The sequence below is a fragment of the Saimiri boliviensis genome, chromosome 5, assembly GCF_048565385.1.
Source record: "Saimiri boliviensis isolate mSaiBol1 chromosome 5, mSaiBol1.pri, whole genome shotgun sequence".
NCBI classification, from domain to species: Eukaryota; Metazoa; Chordata; class Mammalia; order Primates; family Cebidae; genus Saimiri; species Saimiri boliviensis.
Genome location: NC_133453.1, coordinates 69,995,839 through 70,008,182, shown reverse-complemented (window position 1 = coordinate 70,008,182; position 12,344 = coordinate 69,995,839). Strand labels below are relative to the sequence as shown.

At 41.1% G+C, this 12,344-nt stretch overlaps 1 non-coding gene across 1 annotated transcript; it reads right to left on the bottom strand.

Annotated features, from left to right (window-relative positions):
• Positions 1–2,900: 2,900 nt before the first annotated feature.
• LOC120364481 (small nucleolar RNA U13) lies at positions 2,901–3,004 on the bottom strand. The gene has a single exon (XR_005579732.1). It is a non-coding gene; the product is annotated as a small nucleolar RNA U13 (small nucleolar RNA).
• Positions 3,005–12,344: the final 9,340 nt, after the last annotated feature.

Sequence of the window (12,344 nt, the reverse complement as noted above, 5' to 3'; positions counted from 1 at the left end):
TTTGTTACTCCCTAAAGTCACAGAAATCATGGGTGAGTGCAAATTCAGAGCAGAAATCATGTGTCTGAAAGTACTATTAAGTACCTGTCTCTTTCAAATCTTGTTAGTAGATGGTTACAAATTATTCACTCAATCTTTCTGTCAAATTAAAATGCGTTTGTACTTATTTAGCTAAAGTGTGAATTTCTGGGGAGAGATACAATTTATTAAACAAGCATGTATAATACGCTCCTCTGTGCCTATTCCTATTGTGGGCACTGGGCATAAAGCAACATAGAAAATTAAATCTTTGCTCTCAAGAAGCTTAAGACATTCCATTGATACAGACTGACAATAAACAATCAGATTGATATTTAGGATGCAGAGTCAGATTTGCTGTGATACCCCAGGGAGGGCTGGTAATTGCTGAGGGCTATAGAATGTTCTAGGTGCAAGTGGAAGCCAGGTTACAACGACTAGACATTTTATGTAAGCATTTCTAGTAGATTGCCTAAAGAAATTTTAGAAGGAAGAACTGAAGCTCCAAGACTCCAGGAATTCATGATTTATTTTCACATTCTTAATAAATATTCACTTTCGTACTTAACTTTTAATTATAATTTTTATATTTTGTTTCTTTAAAAAGTGTCCCCCCCAGATCATAAAAACTTCAGGCCCCACAAAACTTGGATGTTCCCGTAATAAGATATCAGGTGATAACAAGTTGTATGAAGAAAAATCAGAATGAAGATGATGGAGTAAAATCGTTGCAGGGAGGTACTATTAATATAAGGTGGTCAGCAGTGGCCTCTCTAATAGATGATATTTGTGCTGAGCCCTGAAGGAAGCAAGCTATAACCTTGGAAATGGTAGGTTCACAGGCCCTGAGGCATCTGTACTGTGAAGCCATCTATAGACTTACTATCTAAGAGGATGTTCCCTAGACTAAATTAATTCTTTTAGAATATTTTATATCTCCAAACTCAGGGATCAGTTATATTAATAAATACAGACACTTATTAAGTTACCCATTCATAAGAAATACAAAAGGTGCATTTTCATGAAAACAGGCTCATTTTCTTTAGATGAGGCTAGAATTTAGAATTGTACAGAGTCTACAGGCTGACTCATCCATTCACCCTTGGTCTTCTTCCACAGTGATAGTCCTGAAATCCTAAAATGATTAAGTTCTGTTTCTATCATTTGGCCCTCCTAGCACTCTGCATCTGACAACCAGAATGAACCTCTTTGCATTTTCTGTGAGTCATGCACTGTTTAGAGACTCAGGAGGCCTGAGCAGGAAGAATCTGCCCATTGATAACTCTTAGCTCTGTTTTTAGAGTAAACATACCCGTTTAATGAAAACAATGTGTGCACTGAGTGTTATTTTAAGGGAAACAGCACAGAAAGGAGAGATAGGAGAAAACCAAAAGAGATCAAAAGGTTATTAAACAACCTGGAATTAATAATATACTTTAAAAAAAGTTTTAACCAGAGTATCCTGTTTCTTGGCTGCCTACCTTCTATTTAAAAAATGGTCATTGCAGAGAGGCATGATGAATTTAACTAGACTACAGGATTACTTGAGGCAGAAGGCAGAGCCTAAGTTTTATTTACTTTTGGATCTTCAGGGCCAAGCACACGGTAAGCACATCATACATATTTGTGCAATTAGGAATTAACGTTAAACTGTGTGAGAGCAACCATAATTGTTCTACCCCATCTGTTGATAACTTGGGTTTCATTTTATATATGGATTTCTCATTGTTTTTCCAAGGCCTGCCCACAAAGAAACACAGGAAGATGAGGTGGAAAATTCCTAGGCCCTGCCATGCAGCCACAGAAAATGGGAACCTGCCTGACTGTGGGCATCAAACGAATTTCAAGGCCCAGAACCTGGATAGCATGGTTCACTGAGTCTAAGAATGATCACCTTATATGGTAGTATAAGTTGTTTCTGAGCTGATATAACTGGGAATATAGAAGGCTGGGAGGCTGTCATTCTCTGCCTCTTTGACCTGGTAGATACCTTGCTGTGCAGAATTGGCAAGAACGCAAACTTTGTGTGTATTCTGGGACATACAAAGGAGGCAGTGGGAAGCCATGTTTATCCTCCTGCATCTCTATCTTGTTTACATTCTTTGCTCTGCTTCTTAGTTCATCCAAAACTAAACCAAAATAAAATCAACTTGAATGAAATCCAAGTCTTTATCCTCTCCATTCCCCAAACCCAGGCCAGATTCCGTAGTCTGGTTTTCAGCTTACATTATGTTGTCCAACTCTTGTTTTTACAGTAAACACATACATTTAATAAAAGGTGACAATTTGTACACAGTGAGTATTATTTTAAGAGAAACTATGGGAATATAGTCCTGGCCTCAAAGAGCTGTCTAGTGAGGGAGACAAAAAGTATAAAAACCATTGCTATCTAAAGTCAAGACAAAGTTAGAGGGTCTAAGACCTATAGTAAACTAGAGGATGTTCAATCCAATAGATGTAGTAGTGTAGAAATCCGCCTTTTCAAATCATATATATATATATATATATGTACATTTTTTTTTTGAGACAGAGTCTTGCTCTGTCACCCAAGCTGGAGTGCATTGGCATGATCTCAGCTCACTGCAACCTCCATCTCCCGGGTTCGAGCAATTCTCCTGTCTCAGCCTTTTGGGAAGCTGGAACTACAGGCGCATGCCACCACACCTGGCTAATTTCTGTATTTTTATTAGAAACAGGGTTTCACCATGTTGGTCTTGCTGGTGTGGAACTCCTCAGGTGATCCACCCGCCTCGGCCTCACAAAGTGCTGGGATTACAGCCACTTATATTTTATAATAGGATTTTAAAGCATAACAAAGATTTTCCAGATTAACACTAGACCTTCTCTGAGCCTTAAATTTCCAGTATGAAATTCTTTTTTTCGGTCAGATGGGTAATGTGCTGACATCATAACAAGGTTCAAGGATGGCACATCTCACACAAGTGTGTGAACACCCAATCATCGTGCTCATGAACTACAGAAGGATTGAAATTCTTTATCTAGGCCGGGCGCAGTGGCTCAAGCTTGTAATCCCAGCACTTTGGGAGGCCGAGGCGGGTGGATCACAAGGTCGAGAGATCGAGACCATCCTGGTCAACTTGGTGAAACCCCATCTCTACTAAAAAAAAAATACAAAAAATTAGCTGGGCATGGTGGCGTGTGCCTGTAATCCCAGCTACTCAGGAGGCTGAGGCAGGAGAATTGCCTGAACCCAGGAGGCGGAGGTTGCGGTGAGCCGAGATCGCGCCATTGCACTCCAGCCTGAGTAACAAGAGCGAAACTCCGTCTCAAAAAAAAAAAAAAAGAAAAGAAAAAAAGAAATTCTTTATCTAAACTAGACCTTGTTTATTCATATGCCACCCACGTTTTGGGTTGGGGTAGAACCTTAATCTCTCAGTGTTGTCTGTAATGACTCATTAGTCACCTTGTGGGTGTGGGTTTCTCCGTTTCCCCGGCAGCTCCCTAAGCTGTCACTATGGCTGGATGTGATATGACAGGTCTCACTGAGGTGAGTCCCAGAGCCTCTGGCCAGAGTCGGCCTTCCAGGGTTAGGAGAATGGCAGGACAGCATGTGCCCCTGCAGTGGGAGCAGGGGTCATGGAGCTGGGAGAGCCTGGGGTTCAAGACCAGCCTGGCCAACATAGTGAGATCCCATCTCTGTTTTTAAAAATAAATAAACCTCAGTTGTCCTTAGATACCCTTCCAGGAGCATCTGGTTTCTTTGCTCCCCTTTCTAGAAAAACTTCTTAAAAGCATTGTTAACCCCACACTGTTCCACCTACTCCAGGGCTTTCACCCCATCATGTCACGGAAACTACTGTGATCAAGTCATCTGTGACATACATGTTGCCAAATTCAATTGACACTTCTTTTTCCTCATTTTGCCTGAGTCTTGTGCAAACTGATCTAATCCACTTTGACCCTTCTCAATTATTAGCTTCTTTTTGTAGGTATCAGTAGCCTCCAGTAGATGCAGGTAAACAAGAGCTATGGATCTCTCTTGATTCTGACCTGGGTACTTTACGAAGAACATTTTAGCAAACTACTTATTAGCCTTTCCTATAAGCATAAAATCTTGAATTTTTCATTCTTCCAATTTATGTTTTCCCCCAGAAACATTGATTCCAATGATTCATTCTCAGGTTCCCGTTACTGCTACCTCAAATTCCCGAATTAGCGCTCTATTTCCAGCATCACCATACTTTACCACATACTTCCACTGCCAGTGGAGATGGACTATTAAAACCTTGGATTTCTACCTTGTTGATGCTTCTAAAAATTTTTGGTTTTCATGAATAGTAACCACTTAGGATCTGTCATCTATAAATGATTATTCATTTTGATGATTTCTCAAGAATGAATTAATTGTGACAATAGTGTATGATTGTCTGCTGCCCTACTCCACTGGCTGAGGGACCATCAGTTTCTAAGGGAACTTATCAGTTCAGTAGGGTCAGGGGTCCATTCCCTTCTTAGATGGTGGCATTTGGTGCCATCTTAGCATTGTTGGATTTGCAGCCAAACTAACTGGTTATTCTTGAAGAATGTTAAGAAACCAACTCATTCTAAAAATTGGTGAAGGAAAAAAAATCAAGCACTTATCTTCTTTTTCTTGTATGTAAGTTAAGTAAACCAAATTGTGAATATGGTACTTTTGTTTGTTTTTTTCTTTTGAGAGAGAAGGTATTGCTTTCTCACTGAGGCTGGAGCTCAGCACAATGGCTTATTCACACACACACTGCCTGGGCCCAGTTGATCCTCCCACTTCAGTCTCCCAAGTAGCTGGAATGACAGATGCTTGCCACCATGCTCAGCACTTTTTTTTTTTTTTTTTTGTAGAGATGGGAGTTTCACCATGTTGCCCAGGCTGGTCTCGAACTCCTGCACTCAAGTGATCCACCTGTCTTGGGCTCCCAAAGTCCTGGGATTACAGGCGTGAGCCGCTGCATCCAGCCTTTTGTTTGTTTTTTGAGACGGAGTCTCACTCTGTCACCCAGGCTGGAGTGCAGTGGCGCAATCTTGGCTCACTGCAAACTCTTCCTCCCAGATTCAAGCAATTTTCCTGCCTCAGCCTCCTGAAGCTGGAATTACAGGCATGCACCACCACTCCTGGCTGATATTTGTGTTTTTAGTAGAGACGGGGTTTCCCCATGGTGGTCAGGCTGGTCTCAAACTCCTGACACCATGATCCACCTGTCTCAGCCTCCCAAAGTGCTGGGATTACAGACATGAACCACTGCTCCTGGCCCCAACTTTTTTTTTTTTTTTAACAGAAGAATTCCAGCTAGTGAATGCAGAAGAAATGACAGATTATCACTATTTTGACGCTTGAATGAAATAATGGATCTAGGCAATGATTATTGATAGCTGCTAAAATCAATAGGTGAGAGGCTGATGAGGAACTTTATAATGATGGGTCAGCCTGACAACACTTGAACCCACCAATGAATTTTAATATTCCAAAAAGAGAGGGAAACAGACATTATGCACTTACTGGTGTGATGCAATAAAAACACAGCATCACCTGTGAAGTAGTCCTCCAAAAAGATCTAGCCTCAATCTTATCAAGCCTCTAGACCTAATTTTCAGTTTATGTGAAATACAGAAGATGGAGAAATGTGTTAAATAACAACTCAGGATACAATTAATCAAATCTAGAATGTAACAAATCCTATAGGGAAAATGACTTGATTTCATCAACAAATAAATGGCAAGAAAAACAGAAGAAACTATCTGTTGAAAGAAATGTAAGAGCCATTGCATATTACAGTGAAATATGTGAATAGCATTTGGATTCTTTTTTTGTTTGTTTGTTTTTTTGAGACGGAGTTTCGCTCTTGTTACCCAGGCTGGAGTGCAATGGCGCGATCTCGGCTCACCGCAACCTCCGCCTCCTGGGTTCAGGCAATTCTCCTGCCTCAGCCTCCTGAGTAGCTGGGATTACAGACATGCGCCACCATGCCCAGCTAATTTTTTGTATTTTTAGTAGAGACGGGGTTTCATCATGTTGACCAGGATGGTCTCGATCTCTTGACCTCGTGATCCACCTGCCTCGGCCTCCCAAAGTGCTGGGATTACAGGCTTGAGCCACCGCGCCCAGCCTAGCATTTGGATTCTGATTTGAATAATGCAACTGAAAAAATAAGATAATCAGGAAAATTTAAATACTGACTGATACTTGATGACATTGAGTAATTTTGTTAATTTGTTGAGTATGATAATGGTAAATATGGTTATATGTTTTTTAAAAGAGTCATTATTAAAGATTCATAGATAAGACTTTGTAGATTAAATCAAGATGTCTGTCATTTGCTCTAAAATAGTCTTGTGAGGGCTTTGGGAAAGTGGGTTGGCATGTAGATAAAATAAGACTGAACATACGCTGATGCATGTGGAAGGTGGATGATGGGTATTTAGAGGGTTATTATACTATTTATATTATACTTTTTACTTTTGAAATGTGCTTGAGCCGGGCGTGTGTGTGTGCCTGTAATCCCAGCTACTCAGGAGGCTGAGGCAGGAGAATTGCTTGAACCCAGGAGGCGGAGGTTGCGGTGAGCCGAGATCACGCCATTGCACTCCAGCCTGGGTAACAAGAGCGAAACTCTGTCTCAAAAAAAAAAAAAAAAAAAAAAAAAAAAAAAAAAAGAAATGTGCTTGAAAATTTCCATAATAGAAAAGAAAGAAGCAAGCAAAAGAAAAAAAAAAATCCAAACTCGAACCCAAAAGCTTGCAATCGTCTGAGCTCTCCCCTTAAGAATTCTTTCCAAATTCTATGAATGGTTTATTGTAATATCTTTACAATACTTTTTCTGATTTTTTTCTTTTGGGACTCTTAATTCTCTCAAAATTCCCCATGGCTTTTTCAAGTTAATGTATTGGTTCATTTCTGTTTTTGAGTGACAAGGGTAAAATTATTTTTTCTGGGATTTTCCTACTAATTGCAGTTAGTCATGCTTTCCAATGTATGGATTAAGGCTGTTCTTCCAGTAGGAGGGGCTGCCCTCAAAGTATGGTGGCAGCTTAGCGTTTAGAGTAGATGCCTGAGGCCTTCTGGTGCTGCTCCCGTCTCCACACTGCTTTCCTGGGACCTCTGCATCAGAGTGAGTTTCTTAAAATACATTTGCTTCTGGAATGATTTCCCACCAATTTGCTGCCAAACTTGTGTGGGTCAGATTTCCTCCAGGCCACTATTGACCCGTCTCGGCTGGTTTTGCTTTTTGCCCCTTCTTTCCTCAATGAGGTTTGTAGACCCTTTTACATATTCCTGGTTTGGCATGGTGGCTCACACCTGTAATCCCAGCACTCTGGGAGGCTGAGGCAGGGGGATTGCTTGAGGCCAGGAGCTCGAGACCAGCTGGGCAACATGGCAAGACCCTGTTTCTACAGAAAATAAATAAATAAATAACTAAAATTAGCCAGATGTGGTGGTCTGCACCTGTGGCCCCAGCTACTCAGGAAGCTGAGGTGGGAGGATCGCTTGCGCTCTAGAAGTTAAGGCTACAGTGAACTATGATTGCCACTGCACTTCAGCCTGGATGACAGAGTGAGACCCTGTCGTATGTGTGTTTATGCTAGTGTGTGTTGTACTTCGTTGGGAGTAGATGTTGGAAATAGTTGCTTGGTGCCACAAATTAGCACTGAGACAAAGGATCTTTCAGCAACACAGTTTTTACTTCCTGGACTGCAGGAAGGGTACTCTCACTAGCCATTTTGCCATGAGAGTACAAAGAACAAAGGAACGCACAAATTTATTTCTCACACATTTGGGGGATTGTCTTTCTGCTATGTCTGATCTCGGTTGACTGGAGTCAGACCTCACAATCTAAACTAAAACCTGATTGGCTAATAACTTAAAACTTTTTTAAACAGGTAAAAGCAAAGGAGGAACTGGGGCATGGCTGTGAGCACGTCCAGCACAGATGCCTTGGTCAAAGTACAAGGACATAGTATGCGCTACGTGCCTGTAAGCATGTCATGTTCAACAGCCACATAGGATAGGGCTTAACAAAGTTATTAGGACACTTATTCTTTAACAAGAAGGAAACTTTAAAAAGGAACTTTTCTACTTCCCACAGTCTTGCATATATATATCAAACATGCACGCCAGTCTTCCACCCTAGGAGAAATGTACTCATTTTGTGGAAAGATGGGTTAAAGAAAGCTGACAGAAGATATATATCAAACATGCACATATATCAAACATGCACGCCAGTCTCCCACCCTAGGGAGAGTGCTTCATGTTCTAATTTTATCGCCATTGCTGTTACTGTTGAAGTTTGCCCAGTCCCTGTATCTTTAGTGTGTATTTTGAACAAGGTCACATCAGAATTTGTGGGGCATGGCACTAAATGCAATTTGGGGGAAGGGAAACTCTTTAGGAAAAATAATACCAAATTATGAATACAAAATTAGGTAGAAGGCTGGATGTGGTGGCTGTGTCCTTCTTGCATCACACAGTAAAGCCAGGTGTGGTGGCTCATACTTGTAATCCCAGCACTTTGGGAGGCTGAGGCAGGCTGATCACCTGAGATCGGGAATTCAAGACCAACCTGGCCAACATTGTGAAACCCCATCTCTACTAAAAACACAGAAATTAGCTGGGCATGGTGGCATGCCTGTAGTCCCAGTACTCAGGAGGCTGAGACAAGAGAATCGCCTGTACCTGGGAGGCAGAGGTTGCAGTGAGATTGCCCCACTGCACTCCAGTCTAGGTAACAGAACGAGACTTCGTCTCAAAAAAAAAAAAAATTAGGAAAATGAATATCTATTTAGAATAAATAGGTAAATCACAACAAAGGCAAATAGCACAAGCATCACAAAATCCACGGCAAAAAACTACTTGAACATAATTAACTGCCAGAAACATTCCAAAAATATTTTCCCCTACATTTTTTAACCACATAGATTCTGATCACTCTTCATATAACCATAATTTTGTAATATTTTTTTACAGAGAGAGTATTTTCAATGGAGAGGCTATAAGGATAATTTACTTTCTTCTAGAATAATTAGAATTCCTCTAAAGTTTTTTAAAAAATTATTGGTCGTTTAGAAAAATGTCAGCTTAGGCCGGGCGCGGTGGCTCACGCCTGTAATCCCAGCACTTTGGGAGGCCGAGGCGGGCGGATCACGAGGTCAAGAGATCGAGACCATCCTGGCCAGCATATTGAAACCCCGTCTTTACTAAAAATACAAAAATTAGCTGGGCGTGGTGGTGCGTGCCTGTAGTCCCAGCTACTTGGGAGGCTGAGGCAGGAGAATCGCTTGAACCCGGGAAGTGGAGGTTGCAGTGAGCCAAGATTGCACCACTGCACTCTAGCCTTGCAACAGAGAGAGACTCTGGCTCAAAAAAAAAAAAAAAAAAAAAAAAAAAGAAAGAAAGAAAAGAAAACTGTCAGCTTAAAAATTTGTTATCGGGAATGTCTTATAAGTATGTAAGAGTTCCCTGGTGGTCTAGTGGCTAGAAAAAATTTAAAATGAAAAAATATATTTAGGAGTATTACAAATTTGAGGACACTTTTTAAAGGGTTTTTCACATGTGAGCTGTAAGACTTCAGGATGTGTAAGTGAACGTCAGGGCACTCATTAAACAGTTTGTCATCAATGTCATTAAAATGGTGTTTTATGATTTTAGATTGTATTTGTTGATGTCATTATTTTCAAATGATCAGAAATTTTAGTTTTTTCCAACATAGTCATGATTTGCTCCACTTTGTTAATTGGGTTATACACAATCCAAGAAGCTTATTCATGTTTTTTGAAGTTTATTTATTCTTAATGAATCACTGATATTGGTATGATTTGAAAACTTTTTTCTTATATTTTGCTTCTTGAATACAGAATAATCTCCACTGATTTTGTCACTTATGTTTATGACTTTAGCTTCATATTCTATTAATTTTTATCTCATTTTTTTCAGTTCTTTAATAAACTAGGAACCGTAATTTCTTCACATCTCATTAAAATGTTTAAAAATGTCTGTTCAAATTACAGTTAGAGTGGCTGATTCTCAATTCAACTTCTTTTTAGACAGAAACCCAAAATACCTGTGTTACTTGAGCACCATTTAACACTGGGGAAATGAAATGGAGGGAGATTTGAAATGGAAGAACAACAGTTTGATGATTTGGGTTAATATATCTTTTACGAATTTAACAAAACCATATGACCCTGTGAACACATTATTAGCTCCCTCCCAGGGCCTTGGAAAAGGCTAATGTAATTGAGGAGTCCTGAAGCTTAACCCTCACTAGCTTCACTGTAAACCCATCTCTGATCTTGAGTACTTCACACAAACTCACTCTTCCTCCTCATGGACTGTTTTCCTGTGTTTTGTGTGCTAAATCTGTTTCCCCTCCAGATACATTCTCTACCAGCTCCTTCTCCACCCAGGAGGCTGATCTACACAGAAGGGAGCACTAACAACACAGTGAGGGAGGGAGCATTCACTCCAGCCTTCATTCCCCTGGCTCCATTCCTGCAGGGCTGGCATGGCTTGGAGGCATCCTCAGGGACCTCTCCATACAGTCCTCTTTCTTTCTTTTTTTTTTTTTTTGAGACGGAGTTTCGCTCTTGTTACCCAGGCTGAAGTGCAATGGCGTGATCTTGGCTCACCGCAACCTCCGCTTCCTGGGTTCAGGCAATTCTCCTGCCTCAGCCTCCTGAGTAGCTGGGAATACAGGCACACGCCACCATGCCCAGCTAATTTTTTGTATTTTTAGTAGAGACGGGGTTTCACTATGTTGACCGGGATGGTCTCGATCTCTTGACCTCGTGATCCACCCGCCTCGGCCTCCCAAAGTGCTGGGATTACAGGCTTGAGCCACCGCGCCCGGCCCATACAGTCCTCTTTCTCACTAGTGACTAGCTCCTCCTTTCAGTCTGTCACCCTGCCCTTGGAGTGGTAATGGAGTCCTCATATTACTAACCTTGGAGTTCCTCACTATCCCTCAGAATTTACTTATACACGTCCCACACCTTTGTAAAAAGTAGTTTATTACATTTTCCTGCTGCCAGACGGTCATGGTAGCATGTGCCTGTAATCCCAGCTAGTCAGGAGGCTGAGAAGGGAGGATCCATAGAGCCCAGGAATTAGAGACCCCAACTCCAAAAAAAATCTTGCTGGGACTCTGATACAGTTAGTAACATCAGCCTTGTGTAGGCAGTAACTTCACTGTACATTTAACTTCCTCTAAAATCATTTTTAGATAATGTCATTATTTTCCAGGGATCAGCATAGTCCACCCTAAGGTGGATTTGATCATTGGAGAATTATCTTCTATTTGCTTAATGCCTGGGTATTTTATGTGGCTATTTTCATTTCTTATCTTAAAAAAAAAAATTCTCCTTTTAGGCAGGGCATGGTAGCTCGCGCCTGTAATCCCAGCACTTTGGAAGGTCAAGGTGGGAGGACTGCTTGAGGCCATGAGTTTATGATCAGCCTGAACAACATCGTGAGACCCTGTCTCTACAAAAATTTTTAATAATTAGCCAGGCATGTGTGGTAGTATGTGCCTTGTAGTCCCAGCTACTCTGGAGGCTGAGATGAGAGGATCACCTGAGCCCAGGCATTCAAGGCTTTAGTGAGCCATGATTATACCATTGCACTCCAACCTGGGCAACAGAGCTAGACTTTGTTAAAAAAAGAAAAAGAAAAAAGAAAAAAAGCTGGGTGTGGTGGCTCAAGCCTGTAATCCCAGCACTTTGGGAGGCCGAGGTGGGTGGATCACAAGGTCAAGAGATCGAGACCATCCTGGTCAACATGGTGAAACCCCGTCTCTACCAAAAATACAAAAATTAGCTGGGCATGGTGGCGCGTGCCTGTAATCCCAGCTACTCAGGAGGCTGAGGCAGGAGAATTGCTTGAACCCAGGAGACGGAGGTTGCGGTGAGCCGAGGTCGCACCATTGCACTCCAGCCTGGATAACAAGAGTGAAACTCCGTCTCAAAGAAAAAAAAAAGTCTTTTCCCAAATTTGGTTAATTATGCTAGAATTAGAATTAGACATGGTAACAATTTGTTCAACAAATGGTGCTGGAGCAATTAATTGTTCATCTATATAGAAAAAGAAGGAACTTTGCCATCTGCCTTATGCCCCCAAATTAATTTAACATGAATCATAGAACTAAATGTGAAAATAAAACAATACAGATTCCAAAAGAAATTAGGGGAGATCAAGAAATTAGGGGAGAATACCTCTGTGCATTTGGAGTAAGCAATGATTTTTTAAAATGCAATATAAAAAGCAGTAATTATCCAAAGACACCAATAGGAAAGTGAAGAAAGCTATAGACTGGGGGAAAGAAATCTGCATTTCCTGCATC